Consider the following 16,785-nt stretch of genomic DNA (forward strand, 5'->3'; position numbering starts at 1 on the left):
ACTGCAGTATCCAGAGGAGAGAGGATGACGATCTACCCCAGAGTGTACCTGCAAAAAGGCTGAGAAGTGGTTGGAAGTTGCATATATTTTCAAGGTAGAGCCAACATGATTTTTTAGAATTTCTCTTCCCACCCAAACTTACTTTTTCCAGAAGATTTGCGGCAGTGGCTATTTATGTGACACTTTAAATCTGTAGACTTTGGGTAAAGCAGATTGCCCTCCATAATGTGGGTGGGCCTCATCCAGTCAGTTAAAAGCCTGAATGGAATAAAAGACTGACCTCCCCTGAGCAAGAGGGAATTCTGCAGCTGATGGTCTTTGGACTTGAACTGCAGCTTTGGGTCATCCCTGAGTCTCCAGCCTACTGGTCCACTCAGCAGATTTTGGACTTGCCAGACCTTCACAACCAGTCTCCACAGCCTCTGTAAAATAAATCCATATATACACATCCTATTGATTCTGTTTCTCTGGAGAACCCTGACTAATACAGGAGGAGAGAGTATTAGCTTTGTGAGGAATTTTAAAAAGTTTTCTTTCAAATGTTAATCTCATCCAAAACAACCTCATAGAAATATCCAGAATACTGTTTGATCACGTATCTGGGCATCATAGCCCAGCCAAGTTGACACATAAAATTAATCATCACACCTCCCAAGTTCATGTGCGTATTTCTAATACTTCATGTCACTTTTCCTGATGACCTCAGGTGTAGATTCAGGATTCTTCTCAACATAGTAGTTTAAGCAGCTGAACTAAAGTTGACATAAAGATTGGAAAGTGTTTTCTATCTCTGATTCATAAAAAAAAAAAAAATTCTCAATTTGACAAGACCCCAAACTTCTATTTCCCTGCAACATCATCCTCCTTTCTGATTCCCAGGCTTTGCCCTCTCTCTCTCTCTCTCTCTCACTTTTGCTCTCTCTCTCTCTCTCTGTCTCTCTCTCTCTCACACACACACACACACACACACACACACGTGCACCCACATACAAACACACCAGCCTACTCTCTAGCCACACCTAATAACTCATTTTTTAAACTAATCACAAACTTTTACATCTTCACATTTGTGAATCCCACATCTTTAAGGATGATTTTCCTCTTATTCACAAACTCTGTCACGTCTCAACAAACATTGCTTTCTCTATGAAACTTCTTAAGACTTTTGAGAGAATTAATTGTTTTACCCCCCATATTGGCCTGACACATTGCACATCTTCTATAATAATCTTATTATAGGAATTAATTTTTGGAGTATTACATGATTATATGTATTATGTCTGCCCAGTTGAGCTGAGGACTTCATGAGGACAGATACTATATCACCATAACACCTGGCACAGTATGTGAAGGGTAGTAGATACTCACCAAACATTTGTTCAGTGATTGATGAATGTATAACCTTTAGAAGGTTTATTGATTAAATTTAGGTCCACTACATAGAATTCAAAAAATACACCAACAAATTGGACAACCTAGAGAAAATAAATACATTCCTGGAAACATACAACCTACTGAGACTGAATCATGAAGAAATAGAAAATCTAAACAGACCAATTACTAATGAAGAGATTGGATCAGTAATCAAAACCCTCCCAACAGACAGAAGTCCATGACCAGATGGCTTCACTGGTGATTTCTACCAAACTTTTAAAGAATAATTAATGCCAATCCTTCTCAAACTCTTCCAAAAAATAGAAGAGGAAGGAACACTTCCAAACTCATTTTACCAGGTCAGTATTACCAAAGCCAGACAAGGACACTATAGAAAAAAATATATATAGGTCAATATCCCTGATAAACATAGATGCAAAAATTCTCAACGAAATATTAGCAAACTGAATTGAACAATATATTAAAAGCATCATACACCATGATCAAGTGGGATTCATTCCAGGGATTCAAGGATGGTTCAACATCCACAAATCAATCACTATGATGCACTATATAAACAAGATGAAGAATAAAAACCATATGAGCATCTCAATAGATTCAGAAAAAGCATTTGACAAAAATCAACATCCACTTATGATAAAGAGCTCTCAACAGAGGGGGTTTAGAGGGAATATACCTCAGCATAATAAAGGCCATATATGAGAAGCCCACAACTAACATCATACCCAACAGTGAAACACTTAAAACTTTTCCTTTAAGGTCAGGAACAAGACAAGGATGCCGACTCTTACTGCTTTTATTCAACATAATATTGGAAGCCCTAGCCAGATCAGCTGGGCAAGAAAAAGAAATGAAAGGCAACCAAATTGGAATGGAAGAAGTAAAAAATCTCTATTTGCAGATGACATATTATATATAGAAAACCCTAAAGAGTCTACCAAATAACTGTTAGAAAAAATAAATGTAGTAAGTTTACAGGAAACAAAATCAATACACAAAAATAAGTTGCATTACTATACACTAATAAGGAACTATCAGAAAGAGAAATTAAGCAAACAATTCCATTTACGGTTGCATCAAAAAAAATACCTAGGAATAAATTTAAACAAGAAGGTAAAAGATCTATACACTGAAAACTATAAGGAACTGATGAAATAAATTAAAGACACAAATAAATGGAAATATATTCTGTGCTCATGAATTAGAAGAATCAATACTCTTAAAATGTCAATACTATGCAAAGGAATGTATAGATTCAGTGCAATCCCTATCAAAATTCCAATGACATTTTTCACAGAACTAGAACAAATGATCCTAAAATTTGTACTGGAACCACAAAAGATGCCTAATAGCCAAAGTAACCTTGAGAAAGAAGAACAAAGTTGGAAGCATCATACTTCCCAATTTCAAACTATATTCAAAACCATAGCAATCAAAACAGTATGGTATTGGCATAAAAGCAGACAGATCAATGGAACAGAAGAGAGAGCCCAAAAATAAACCCACATGTATATGGCCAATTAATTTACAACACAGGAGCCAAGAATATATAATGGAGAAAGCATAGTTTCTTCAATAAATAGTGTTGGGAAAACTGGACAGCCACATGCAAAAGAATGAAACTGGACTACTATCTTATACCATAAACAAAAATCAACTCAAAATGGATAAATACTAGAATCTAAGACCTGAAACTATAAAACTCCTAGAATAAAACACAGGGGTTTAACTGCTGACATTGCTCTTGGAAATAATTTTTTTGGATTTGACGTCAAAAGCAAAGGCAACAAAAGAAAAAAAATAAGCAAGCTGGGCTACATCAAACTAAAAAGCTCCTTACAGCAAAGGAAACAATCAACAAAATGAAAAGGCAACCTAACTAATGGAGAAAATATTTGCAAACTATATATGTATATAAAGAACTCATGCTTCTCAACAACAACAAAACAATCTGATGTAAAAATGGGCACAGTATCTGAATCAACATTTCTCCAAAAAAGACATACAGGTAGCCAACAGGTATATGAGAAGGTGCTCAACATCATTCACTAATCATCTGGGAAATGCAATTCAAAACCATAATGGGATCTCACCTCACACCTATCAGAATGGGTATTATCAAAAAGACAACAAGTATTGGCAAGGATGCGGAGAAAAGGCAACCCTCGTGCATTGTCAGTGGGAATGTAAATTGATGCAACTGTTATGGAAAACAGTATGGAGATTCCTCAAAAAATTAGAACTACCAAATAATCCAGTAATTCAGCTCCTGGGTATTTATCTGAAGAGAATGAAAACACTAACTAGAAAAGATATATGCACACCTATGTTCATTGCAGCATTATTTACAATAACCAAGATACAGAAGCAACCTAAGTGCCCATAAATAGATGAATGGATAAAGAAGATGTGAGATACACACACACACACACACACACACACACACACACATGCACACAATAGATTATTACTCAGCCATAACAAAGAATGAAATTTTGCCATTTGTGACAACATGGATGGATATAGATAGAGGGTATTATGCTAAGTGAAATAAGTCAGACAGAGAAAGACAAATAGTGTATGGTTTCACTTATATGTGGAATCCAAAAAACAAAACAAATGAACAAACATAACAAAACAAAAACAGGGTTATAGATACAGAGAAGAAACAGGTGATTGCCAGAGGGAAGGGGGTAGGGGGAGGAAAGAAATAGGTGAGGGAGATTTAGAGGTAGGAACTTCCAGTTGCAAAATAAATAAGTCAGGGTGTGAAATGTACAGCGTAGGGAATATAGTCAATGACTATGTAATATCTTCATATGGTAACATACTGTAACTAGACTTATCATGGTGGTCACTTTGAAATGTATAGAAATATCAAATCACTATGTTGTATAACAGGAACTAAAATAGTGCTATAGGTCAATTATACTTCAAAAACAAACAGAAAAACATACCCATAGAAAAAGAGATCAGATTTGTGGTTACCAGAGGCAAGGTGGGGGGGGGGAGGGGAAATTGGATGCAGGCAGTCAAAAGTTACAAGCTTCCGGTTATAAGATAAATAAGTACTAGGGATGTCATGTACAACATGATAAATATAATTACCACTGCTGGGGACTTCCCTGGTGGTGCAGTGGTTAAGAATCCTCCTGCCAATGCAGGGGACACGGGTTCGAGCCCTGGTCCGGGAAGATCCCACATGCTGCGGAGCTACTAAGCCCGTTCGCCACAACTACTGAGCCTGTGCTCTAGAGCCCGCGAGCCACAACTACTGAGTCCACGTGCCACAACTACTGAAGCCCACATGCCTAGAGCCTGTGCTCCGCAACAAGAGAAGCCACCGCAATGAGAAGCCCACACACTGCAACAAAGAGTAGCTCCTGCTCACTGCAACTAGAGAAAGCCTGTGCACAGCAATAAAGAACCAACGCAGCCAAAAATAAATAAATAATAAATTCATAAAAAAATTATAATTACCACTGCTGTAGGTTATATATGAAAGTTGTTAAAAGTATATTCTAAGATTTCTCATCACAAGGAAATTTTTTTTTCTATTTCCTTAATTTTGTATCTATATGAGATGATGGATGTTCACTAAACTTATTGTGATAATCATTTCAAGATGTATGTAAGTCAAATCATTATGCTGTACACCTTAAACCTATACAGTGCTCTATGTCAATTACATTTCAATAAAACTGAAAGAAAAAATAATAAATTTCATGAAACTCCAAAAAAAAACCCCCAAAACCCAGAACTGCATATGATCTAGCAATTCCACTTATGGGTATTTATCTGAAGGAAACAAAATCACTATCTTGAAAAGATATCTGCATCCTCATGTTCATTGCAGCATAATTTACAATAGTCAAGACATGGAAACAACCTAAGTGTCCATCAGCAGATGATTGGATAAAAAAGATGTGGTATTGTATATATATATATATATATATATATATATATATACACACACACACACACACACACACACAATGGAATATTATTCAGCCATAAAAAGAAAGAAATCCTGCCATTTATTATAGCATGGATGGAACTTGAAGGCATTATGTTAAATGAAATATGCTAGAGAAAGTTAAATACTGTATAATATCTCTTATATGTGGAGTCTAAAAACAAAACAAAACAAAAATAGAAAACTAAACTCATAGATACGGAGAACAGATTGGTGGTTGCCAAAGGTGGGGGTAGGGGGTGGGTGAAATAGGTGAAGGGGATCAAAAAGTGCAAATTTCCAGTTATAAGATAAATAAGTTCTGGGGATGTAATATACAGCATGTTGTTGTTGTTTTTAAAAGACTTTTAAAAGCCCCAAATTATTGTGACTTAAAAAGTTTTAAAAGCTTTTTATGGCTTCTCTTACAAAACAGAAGTCCAGAGGAAGGACTAGGACGGATTACCTGGGGGTATGTCTAGAATTGTTATGACAGTTCCATAATGTCATCAACATCCAATTCCCTTCATGTTCTCTACTCTGCCATTTGTAAGGTGTGGCCTTTATCCTTACAGTCCAAGATGGCAGCTGGGGCTCCAGCCATCCCAACAGCATTCAGGGTTACCAATAAAAGGAAGAACAAATTAAGGATGCACACCCTAACTTTTTAAGGAATTTCCCAGACTCACAAAACACTTTTGCTTACATATTGCTGTCCAGAATTTAGTCACATAACTGCAAGGTAAGTTAGGGAATGTAACTAAGCTTTGAAGCAACATGTCCAGCTAAAATTGAGGTTCTGTTATTAGTAAAAAGGATATGAATGGATATTGAATGGCAACTGGAAGCCTTTAAGTTAAAAAGGAGGGCTGAACATGGATCCCTATATCAATTTTTAATGGGTAGATGAGTAGAGTAAAAAGTAAGTCTGTGAAGTAAACTGAAAAACAACCAGATGGGTAGGGGAAGAATGAAGCCAAGTTTCAAGGAGAGGTGGATAGTAATGTTAAAAGTTAGGGAATTGTCCTGAAAGCACGACAATTTAATTTGACCTATGGGGGCCATTGGTGACATTCAGGTGTTCATTTCCATTAGCAGATGCCTGTCAATGGAAAACCCACCAAATTCTCCAGAGACTGGGAGGTAGCCAAGGCAAAACTGATCAGTTATGCTACTCACATGGAGAATTTCCATGGTCTGGATTCATTTTCTCTTTTTGCAATATTCTGTGTTTGCAACTGAAGCAAGATCAAGGGGTAGAGTCCAGAAAGAAACCTTTATAGTTCTGGTCAATTTATTTTTGACAAGAGTGCCAAGACTATTGAATATGGAAAGAACATTCTTTTCAACAAATGGTGCAGGAAAAACTGGACATCCACATGAAAAAGAATAGTTGGATACCTATCTCACGCCATATACAGAAGCTAACTCAAAATGGATCAGAGACCTAAATGTAAGTGTTAAAACTATAATACTCTTACAGGAAAACATAGGAGTAAAATCTTCTTGATCCAAGATTAAGCAATGATTTCTTAGATATGAAATGAAAGCATAAGCAGTAAAACAAAAAATTGATAAATTGGAGATCATGAAATTTAAACACTTATATTTCAAAAGACACCAACAAGAAAGTGAAAAGAGCACCTACAGAATAGGAGGAAACGTTTGCAAATCATACATCTGGTAAGGGATTTGTATCTAGATTATATATAAAGAACTTACAACTTAACAGTAAAAGGAAAAATAGCCAAATTGAAAAATGGGTAAAGGAGTTGTATAGACACTTCTGAAAAGAAGACATACTAATGGCCAGTTAGCACATGAAGAGATACTCAAAATCATTGTCATTGGGGAAATGCAAATCAAAACCACAATAAGAGACCATGTCACATCTACTAGGGTGGCTATAACAAAATAGGACAATAACAAGTGTTGGCAAAACTGTGGAAAAATTGGAATTCTCATACATTGCTGGTGGGAATGTAAATGATGCTTTGGAAGACAGTTTGGAAATGCCTCAAAAATTAATCATAAAGTTATCATATGACCAGGCAATCCCAATCCTAGGTATGTACACGAGAAACAAAAACTTACGTCCACAGAAAAACTTGTACCTGAATGTTTATAGCAACATTATTCATAATAGCCAGTTAGGGGAAACAACCCAAATATCCACCAACTGATGATCAGATAAATAAAATGTGATGTATCCATTCGATAGAATATTATTCAGCCATAAAAAGGAATGAATTGCTTATACATGCTACAACATAAATGAACCTTGAAAACATAATGCTAAGCAAAAGAAGCCAGTCACAAAAGCCCACATATATGATTCCATTTATATGAAAGCCCAGAATAGGCAAATCCATAGAGACAGACAGTAGGTCAAAGGTTGCTGGGGGCTAGGGGGAGGGTAGAATGGGGAATACCTGCTAACAAGTGTGGGGTTTCTTTTTTTTTTTTTAGCGATATGCAGGCCTCTCACTGTTGTGGCCTCTCCCATTGTGGAGCACAGGCTCTGGACGCGCAGGCTCAGTGGCCATGGCTCACGGGCCTAGCCGCTCCGTGGCATGCGGGATCTTCCCGGACCCGGGCACGAACCCGTGTCCCCTGCATTGGCAGGCGGACTCTCAACCACTGCGCCACCAGGGAGGCCCGGGGTTTCTTTTTGAGTGATGAACCTTTCTGGAATCGTGGTTGCACAATTATGTGAATATATTAAAACCCTGAATTGTAAACATTTAAAGGTGAATTTAATGGTAGGTGAAATATATCTCAATAGAGCTGTTAAAGAGGGCAACAACAGGGAAATCCCTGGCGGTCCAGTGGTTAGGACTCTGCGCTTTCACTGCCAATGGCCTGGGTTTAATCCCTGGTCAGGGAACTAAGATCCCACAAGCCGTGCTGCGTGGACAAATTAAAAAAAAAAAAAAAAAAAAAAAGAACAACAAAAAATATAGTGGGGTAGAGGGTTAGAGAGTCCAGACTGGGTTTATATGATTACCAGTGATTGAAACAGATGTAACTGGCTGCTAATGTAAGTGGCTCCAGTAGTGCTGGGAAACATCAATCCCTGTTCCTGCTGTTTAGGAGCTTTGGTTCTTGGACCTGTTCTACATCCTGTCAGTGATCACAGACTTTCACCCATCGTCAGCATGCTTGTCACTCTTACACTTCCATCCCTGGCTCCCTCATCCCATGACCACATCCGGCCACTTCCATTCGGCCATAAAATCTCTTCTTAGCCATACAGTTTCCTTCTTCAGCTCTGCTTTCAGTCTAACATTTCCTTCCCAGTGGGGATGGGGGCGGAGCAGAGTCAGGAACCATGTTATGCAAGTGGCCGGGTTGAATGTGCTATGCTTCTAATGGTCTCCACTCATCGTAGGGGTTCTCAATCCACCTCATAAATGAAGAGGGACTTGAACAAATCACTGACCCCACTGACTAATGGAATTGGAATCGAAATCTCTTTACATTTCATTTACAATTCCCTGGGCTTAAACGAAGTGAAAATGCTTCTAGCAAGGAATTAAAAGAGACTCAATGAGCAAAACTGTCATATTTATTATAATAACAGCATGAGCTTGTTCAACACTTACTGTGTTGCTAAGACATGTTCTAATTGCTTTGTGTGTGACATTTAATCCTCACTGCATCCTAATGGAGGAGGTTACATTATTATTCTTTTCTTAAACATGAAGAAAACTCAGACTAGGAGAGGTTGGGTAATTCACTCAAGGTCACAGACTGAGAAATTGCAGAATCCAGATGTCTGATGGAGTTTGCATTTCTAACTCTTGTCTTCACTGTCTCTTACAGACTCTTGAGCACATGCCTCACACACATTTAGTCTGCACATTTATGTTTACCAGTCTTATTGATAATAATTATTAGTATCATTGCAGCAAAAATGTGTCTTCTTATTAAGAAATAACCCAAGGTTTGGAACTTAAGTTCAAACAGATTTATAGTTGTTTTTAAAAATTTTCCCCTCTAAACTTGATGTAGCAGAGACCACTATACACCCAAACTTGATTTCTCTTCCTTTGGACACACAGCTGACTCTCTTCCCTAGCCTCCCTTGCATCAGCTGTGGCCATGTGACTGAGTTCTAGTGAACGGAATCTGGATTCCAGAGCTGGCCTATCAAAAGCTCCCATGTGCTTCTCTGTTCTCTTTTCCCTTCCCAGTGAACTGGGATGACAGCTGTCCAGGTGATCTTCATAGCTCCATTTGAAGATGACAGTCAGGGGTCCTGAAAGATGGTATACAGGAGTTGCCTCAGCTATCTGAATGAACAGGACTGTAGCTTAAGCAAAAAGTACAAGTCTGTATTGTTAAGTGACTGAAATGTTAGGGTCTATTTTTTATTACAGCATCACATCCACCAATACGTTGTCGTTCTTCTGAATTGCATGTTATCTAATCATTAAGAAATGAGTGAATGAATGAATAAAGGGCGGGGGTGATCTGCAGGAGGTTAAGTAGGCATTTTTTGAGTCCTTAGTATTTGCTAGAATTTTACATGATATTTCAAATTCTTTTAGCTCCTTGAAGTGAATAATTGACACAAGGACACATATAAAACCTATACTTTCCACTACTCCAGGTGTCTCAAATGATAACTTACTTGTCTTCTCTAAATATGATTAAGTAGAAGAGGAAACACATGGCAGTCAGGTCACAATGGACCTGCTGCCTCCACTCAAGGATGGGTGGGCTGGTGAATGTCTTGTGGTCCTAATATTCCTAAACAAAGAGTTCCAAGACTTTGAGACCATTTTCAGATTATTGCCTCAGGTTTATACCGTTTATGTCTTTCTCTTTTAAATAAAAAGAGTTTTTCTTTTCCTTCAGGTATTGATCATCTTTTACAATAATTTTACAGTTAATCAACTCTACCCCCATATAAAATAAACATTAAAAAAGTTATAATATGTTAAATCTAGACTTTTGTCCTTGGGCAGTGATCAAATTGACTTTTCTTTCTCTCTCTCTCTCTTTTTTAAAATCCAAAGCAGTATTAATCTACAATAAAATTTGTTGACAGATATACTGTGATAATTTAAGACAAACTATAATAGTAATTAAGTAATAGGAGTAATATTTTTATACATAAAAGAAAACATTCATCTAGATAAAAGTTTTCCAGTTATTTTCTAAGTCCTATTCAGTACAATACAAACGATAAAGGTGAAAAGTTTAACACATTATATTATGTTTAATTGATACATATTAATATGGATTTAAGAAAACAAATATGCATATTACTTATCTTTTTAAGAATTAGGAAAATATCTTTCTGTGCTTAAGGTAGCTGTGTGTTGTAGTATTGTGTGACAGTAATTAATGTGAGTGAGGCCTCCTTTCTGAGCGGCTGGAAGGGGAGCTATCCTTTCCAGAGACACAGTAGAAAATGAGTCTGTTCTTAATCTAAACTGAAATGTCGGGACTATGGTGACAAAATCCGAACTCTGTCCAATTTGGACATCATTTGGAGTTGATTTAAGCTTGTCACATGCAAACAGATTTCTTGTTTTAATTTCAAGCTGACAGCTACAGACGCTTTAAGCACCATTTGTGCTATAAAATGAAGAACCTCCTTTTTTTGCTTTATCCTCCAAATGAGCGTAGATATTTATCAGGAATTTGGACCCAAGGAACAGTATTCTTCAAGGCATCATCTAAACCCACTTAGCAAAACACGTGAAATCTCTTACAACATGCAAAAGTTTCCTTTATGTACAAAGCACTGGAGTTTTAAACAACACCTGCATTCATGGTCAGAACCGTTATTCTCTTCTTTTCACCTTGCTCTCTGTGTACTTAAAGTTCTCACCAATAAATCATTTTTATAAAATGAATAAACAACTTCTTTCACTGATGAAGTACAAACTGGCTGCTCTGGTTATATTTTAGCTAAGAGTAACATTGATAGAGAATCCTGCAGAAAGGAAATGAATGCTGGTTTGTGCCCGAGAGGAAGGGAACTCATTAAAGCAAAAGTCAAATTAGATTGGGAATGATGACAAAGAGCAAAACTCAGTTTCAGTGAAGATTAAGCCTACTGACATTTTATTAATAATTATTTAATAAGGCTACTGATACATTTTTGTCAGGAATTTTAGACAGTGGCTAACTGTTGATGAACGTGAAACAAACTGCTTAAGTGTTTGATAGAAGTCATCAAAGCCAGAGGAAATGACCTGATGAAAAGAGAATTAGAGATGTTCATTTTTACCTGATATTTCATGTGAGAAGTACATTTTATGGTAATTAGCATACCACATCTCTTTAGTGCTTAGTAAACATCCTCTCTGTTGTATATAATGAAGGAAATAGAGATTAGATCGACAGAATAAAGTAAAATGCAGAATTCATGTATGCACTAAAATAGTCAAATAATTCAAAATCTCCCAATAAATTTCTATGTAGAAAAACTTATTTTTATCTATATAGATGTTGTAAGTGACACAAAAATTAACTAAATGATCGGAGTGCAGCTGTCTTGAAGAAAGTAATCATTTTAGTAAGGCAAATAATTGTATTTAGACAGATTGGATGTTTGATGTCATGTAGGCCAAACATCTGGTTTACTAGCTGAAAAACCACTGAGGTGCATGTACTCAACTGTGCTGTTCTGACTCATGTGGCAGAACCCTAAGCAGATGCTAATGTCTTATATTATTTTCTTATTTTAAGTTATACTGTGCCTTCAATTTGCACTCGATTTAATGTAATTTTCTAACAAGATTGACTGAGTTACATATTACCCAATAATTTAAAATAAGATCTCTTAAATAATGAAGTGATTCCAGAAATTTGAAAAAGAATATGCAATCTCTTTTAAAAAAGCTATATTCTGACCGTTGGAGCTGTATATTGTTGAAACCTATAAGGAACAAAAATAACAATCTTCTAAAGCTGAAGATTTTAACCTATAAAACATAATTCACAGATTTAACATTTAAGGTATTAGTACAGTCACTGACCACAGAGCTGCCTCGTTTATGAATTTCTTTCTACTTGTGCACAATTTATGATCCAGTAAAATTGAACTTATTGAAAGCCCATGATCAATGTCAAAACCATTTACAAAACTTCCTTTTGTACATAAACGCTTCCCGTTTTACCTCCTAATTCAACCCTAGAGATCCCTAACCTCATGGTATGATTGTTGACTTTCCACTCTTCCCATCTCTCCCTGCCTTCCAAGGAGACCCAGCTGTGGTGAGCAGACTTTTCTCATAAAGGCTTTCCCTCTGAGATAAAACCCACCTTCACATAATCCTAGCACATGCCTTCATTTCCTCTTGTGCTTGAATACTTTTAAATGCAGCCTTTCCAATTTTCAAAGTGCCATAAACATTTTCCTAGCACATTAAAGACTATTATCACCTTGTTTGCTTGTATGATAGATAGATCCATTGCTATGCCATAATGAAGTCAAAATCATTTTGCAGCATTGGGAAGTCTAGATGCCATGAAATATCAACCTGGATTCCTTCTAAAAGCAAATTGTAGTGGGGAATTTAGGTAATCAAACCTCACATTGGCACCCATCAACACTCTCACTAATAATTGAGTTTCCAATTAGGAAAACAATAGGCAATGAAAAGTCGGTCATGTTCTCAAACACAGCAGGGAAAAAGATGAAAGCTTAAGTCAGATCTTGAGAAAGGGGTGTGGTGGTGGTGTCGGGGAAGGGATAGGGGAAGGGATAGGGTAACCTATTAGGTCGACAACCTCTGGTCCCAGCCTTCTTTTGAACCTTTTCCCATCCACATTACCTGAATGCAGAGTTTTCTGAAGACCCATGCTGTTATAATCTCCCCTCTCTTTCTGCCCTCTTCTTTCCTGTCCGAGGAAAAGTTGGGTATTTCTTGTTTGTTTCTGGGGGAAATTTTATGTAATTGTGGTTAGCAATTTCAGCTTCTGAGGACAGTCACTTCCTGAGATAGACTACTCCCTGTCAGCCAGCCCTTCTGAAGCAACTCAGAATCCACACAGTAATTCTTCAGCATGAGAGTCTTCAAATTTTTGGAACCCATTTGCATGTTTTCTCCCAGCTCATCTACTCCAAAAGCAATCTTCATATAAATAATTTTCCCAGAAGATCCTTACTCAGATAAACCTCTTCTGGTTGTATGACTTGGCCAATATTCCTTTAAATGATGGTGCCTAGAACTAGACACAAAATTCCAATTCTAACCTAATTTTATCTAGATATATACTATTATTAAGGCAATAGGAATACATTAGCTTTTTTAGCACATATCTTAGACTCGTTAAATTTGGGGTCAAGTAAAATGTTCAGATTTTTAAAAATGAAAATTACCAATATATTACAAGAAAAATGTTTGCAAGATTTTTGCTTTGTTTTGTTTTTTTCTTTTCTCATTTCTTTTTCTCCCGGATATATAAAGAGATATGGAGGAACATGGTGCTAATTAAGAGCTTTAATGCCAAACACCTAGAAGCTTGGCCAGAGCAGATGAGCAGTTAAAAGGAACCCTGCTTATTATCAGAAGTAGATTCAAAAATGTAACATTCAAATATTTATGAGGTTAAACCAGAAATAAATATATATTTGCTTGCACATTCCTAAAATATTTGCGAAAGTATACACAATAACTGGTATACCAATTGCCTCAAAGATACGAATATGGGTTGCTAGAGGAAAGGGTGAGAGACACAGAAAGACAAATATCATATGGTATTGCTTGTATGTGGAATCTAAAAAAAAAAAAGGGTACAAATGAACTTATTTATAAAACAGAAATAGAGTCACAGATGTAGAAAACAAACATGGTTACCAGGGGATATGGGGGGAGCAGAAATTGGGAGATTCAGATTCACATATACACACTACTGTATATAAAATAGATAATTTTTAAAACTAGATTGTTATTGGAGTATAATTACTTCACAATACTGTGTTAGTTTCTGTTGCACAACAAAGCGAAACAGTCATATGCATCAATATGTCCCCATATCACCTCCCTCTTGAGCCTCCCTCCCACCCTCCCTATCCCACCCCTCTAGGTCTTCACAAAGCAGCGAGCTGATCTCCCTGTGCTATGCAGCTGCTTCCCACCAGCCATCCATTCTACATTCGGTAGTGTATAAATGTCGATGCTACTCTCACTTCGCCCTCCTACCCCATGTCCTCAAGTCCATTCGCTATGTCTATCTCTTTATTCCTGCATTGCAACTAGGTTCATCAGTACCATTTTTTTTTCTTTTTTAGATTCCATGTATATGTGTTAGCATACAGTATTTGTTTTTCTCTTTCTGACTTACTTCACTAGAGTATGACAGACTCTAGGTCCATCCACCTCACTACAAATAACTCAATTTCGTTTCTTTTTATGGCTGAGTAATATTCCATTGTATATAGGTACCACATCTTCTTTATCCATTCATTTGTTGATGGACATTTAGGTTGGTTCCATGTCCTGGCTATTGTAAATAGTGCTGCAGTGAACATTGTGGTACATGTCTCTTTTTGAATTATGGTTTTCACAGGGTATATGCCCAGTAGTGGGATTGCTAGGTCATATGGTAGTTCTATTTTTAGTTTTTTAAGGAATCTTCATACTGTTTTCCATAGTGGTTGTATCAATTTACAACTATACTCCAATAAAACTTTTTAAAAATTTACATGAGAGGGAAGTTATAGGCTAGGTTTTGAAGTCTTGCTTTCAAAATTCACCCATTAAGTATGATGGGAAATAAATTACTCAATAAATATTTATTTAAATTCAATGTGACAGGGATTCAACTAATAGTAAATATGACCCATTTTCTCTTCTTTTAACTTGTAAAATCAGTGTCTTTATTTCTTTTTTTTCATAACTCCTTAGCCATTGTGACGTTATGTTCTGGCCCAAGGTTTCTTGAGATTAGCTACAGTTATAGCCTTGATCATCATTTCTCTGGATTTTCTTTTCCAGGGATTTGGTAAGACTTAACATAAACTCGGATATGGTAAGGTTTCCCCTTAAATAGTAGTAGCTTTCACAAATAGTCCTGTAGCAGTTAATTTGATGCAACACCTTGAGATGTTTTAGACATTTTTAGAAAATTTCAAAGACACAGAAAGCAATCTAATATTCATATATTATCTATGGTCTATTGTTAATTGTATCCACAAGGAAAATTATCCACTATCTTGAAAGGGGATTTATTTTCTTTATATTGTTGAGAGATTCCATAGATGTAGAATACTCAGTTGCAAGTGTTTATTTTGCAAAATGCTCATCACAGAGGGAACAAATAAAGGCCCAGATGAAACATAATTCTATTTCCTGCTGAGTAACAAGCAGTTTGCCTCAGTTGAGTTTATGACATTGCAACTATGTTGGCAGATCAAGAGTTTTTTGGTAACATCAGTGAAAACAGACTGACATGGTTTTGGTTTATGACCGAAAGCTCTTGAGCAAATGTTTTGCCGGTGAGCTACACATGTGAAGCACATGGGCAGGTGAAAGTATGATTGCATGATTGCTTCTTTCCTTGCCCATAATTTATTCCTTCCATGGTCCTTTGAACATCTGTTTTATGTTTGAAGATCTTTGTTAATGCATTTATTATTTTTACATGTTACTAAGTAGAATTAATAATCTAAATTACAAAAATATTATGAAATGATATGGCTACACAAATCTTTCTAGTATCTCTCTAGACAACCCAAAACATTAGTTTATTTTCATAATATAACTGCTGGCTAGAGAAAAACAAATGTCTTAAGAAGAGTACTTCACTGAAATGTTCATCTGTGATAAATGAGGCACTTCAGGTCTTCTGATGACTGGCTTAAACTAATTAAGTAGTGCTCTTCCAGCTGGTCACTATGAATATCTACACTAGACACAAAATTCCAATTCTATATCTACTTTCTTCCCCACCCCTGTGCTCAGAAAGTTTTACCACCTGGGTGATGCATTTTTCTTCAAAACAGGTAGAGAACAGGGAAGATTTTATATGGAAGATTATTTGGAAGATTTTTTTTTTTCTGATGGAAAGACAGATCTTCATTGAATCTCTAAATTAGTCCTGAAATTTGGTGAGCTTTTCAGACCTACACCCACCTCTTGATGCCATACCACTTCTCCAGATCAACACTCTTCTATTTGAGGATACCTTTTGGAACCATCCAAATGGCCACTTCTCTTTTTAAGTTTTCAAATCCACAAATATTTATTAATCATCTTTTGTTTGTCAAGTACTTTAGGGAGCTTCAAAGACAATGAAAGATACTGTCACTAACTGTGATGAACACACCTTCAATGAATCACGTCCTTGTATAAATTCCTCCCCTTAATCGCAACCAGAATTGGTGACTTACTTGCTTCTAGCCAACAGCATATGGCAAAGGTGATGGGACATGATTCCCTTGATTAGATTATATGTATGGCAAATGTGAA

Source organism: Orcinus orca, chromosome 12 (assembly GCF_937001465.1).
Source record: "Orcinus orca chromosome 12, mOrcOrc1.1, whole genome shotgun sequence".
NCBI classification, from domain to species: domain Eukaryota; kingdom Metazoa; phylum Chordata; class Mammalia; order Artiodactyla; family Delphinidae; genus Orcinus; species Orcinus orca.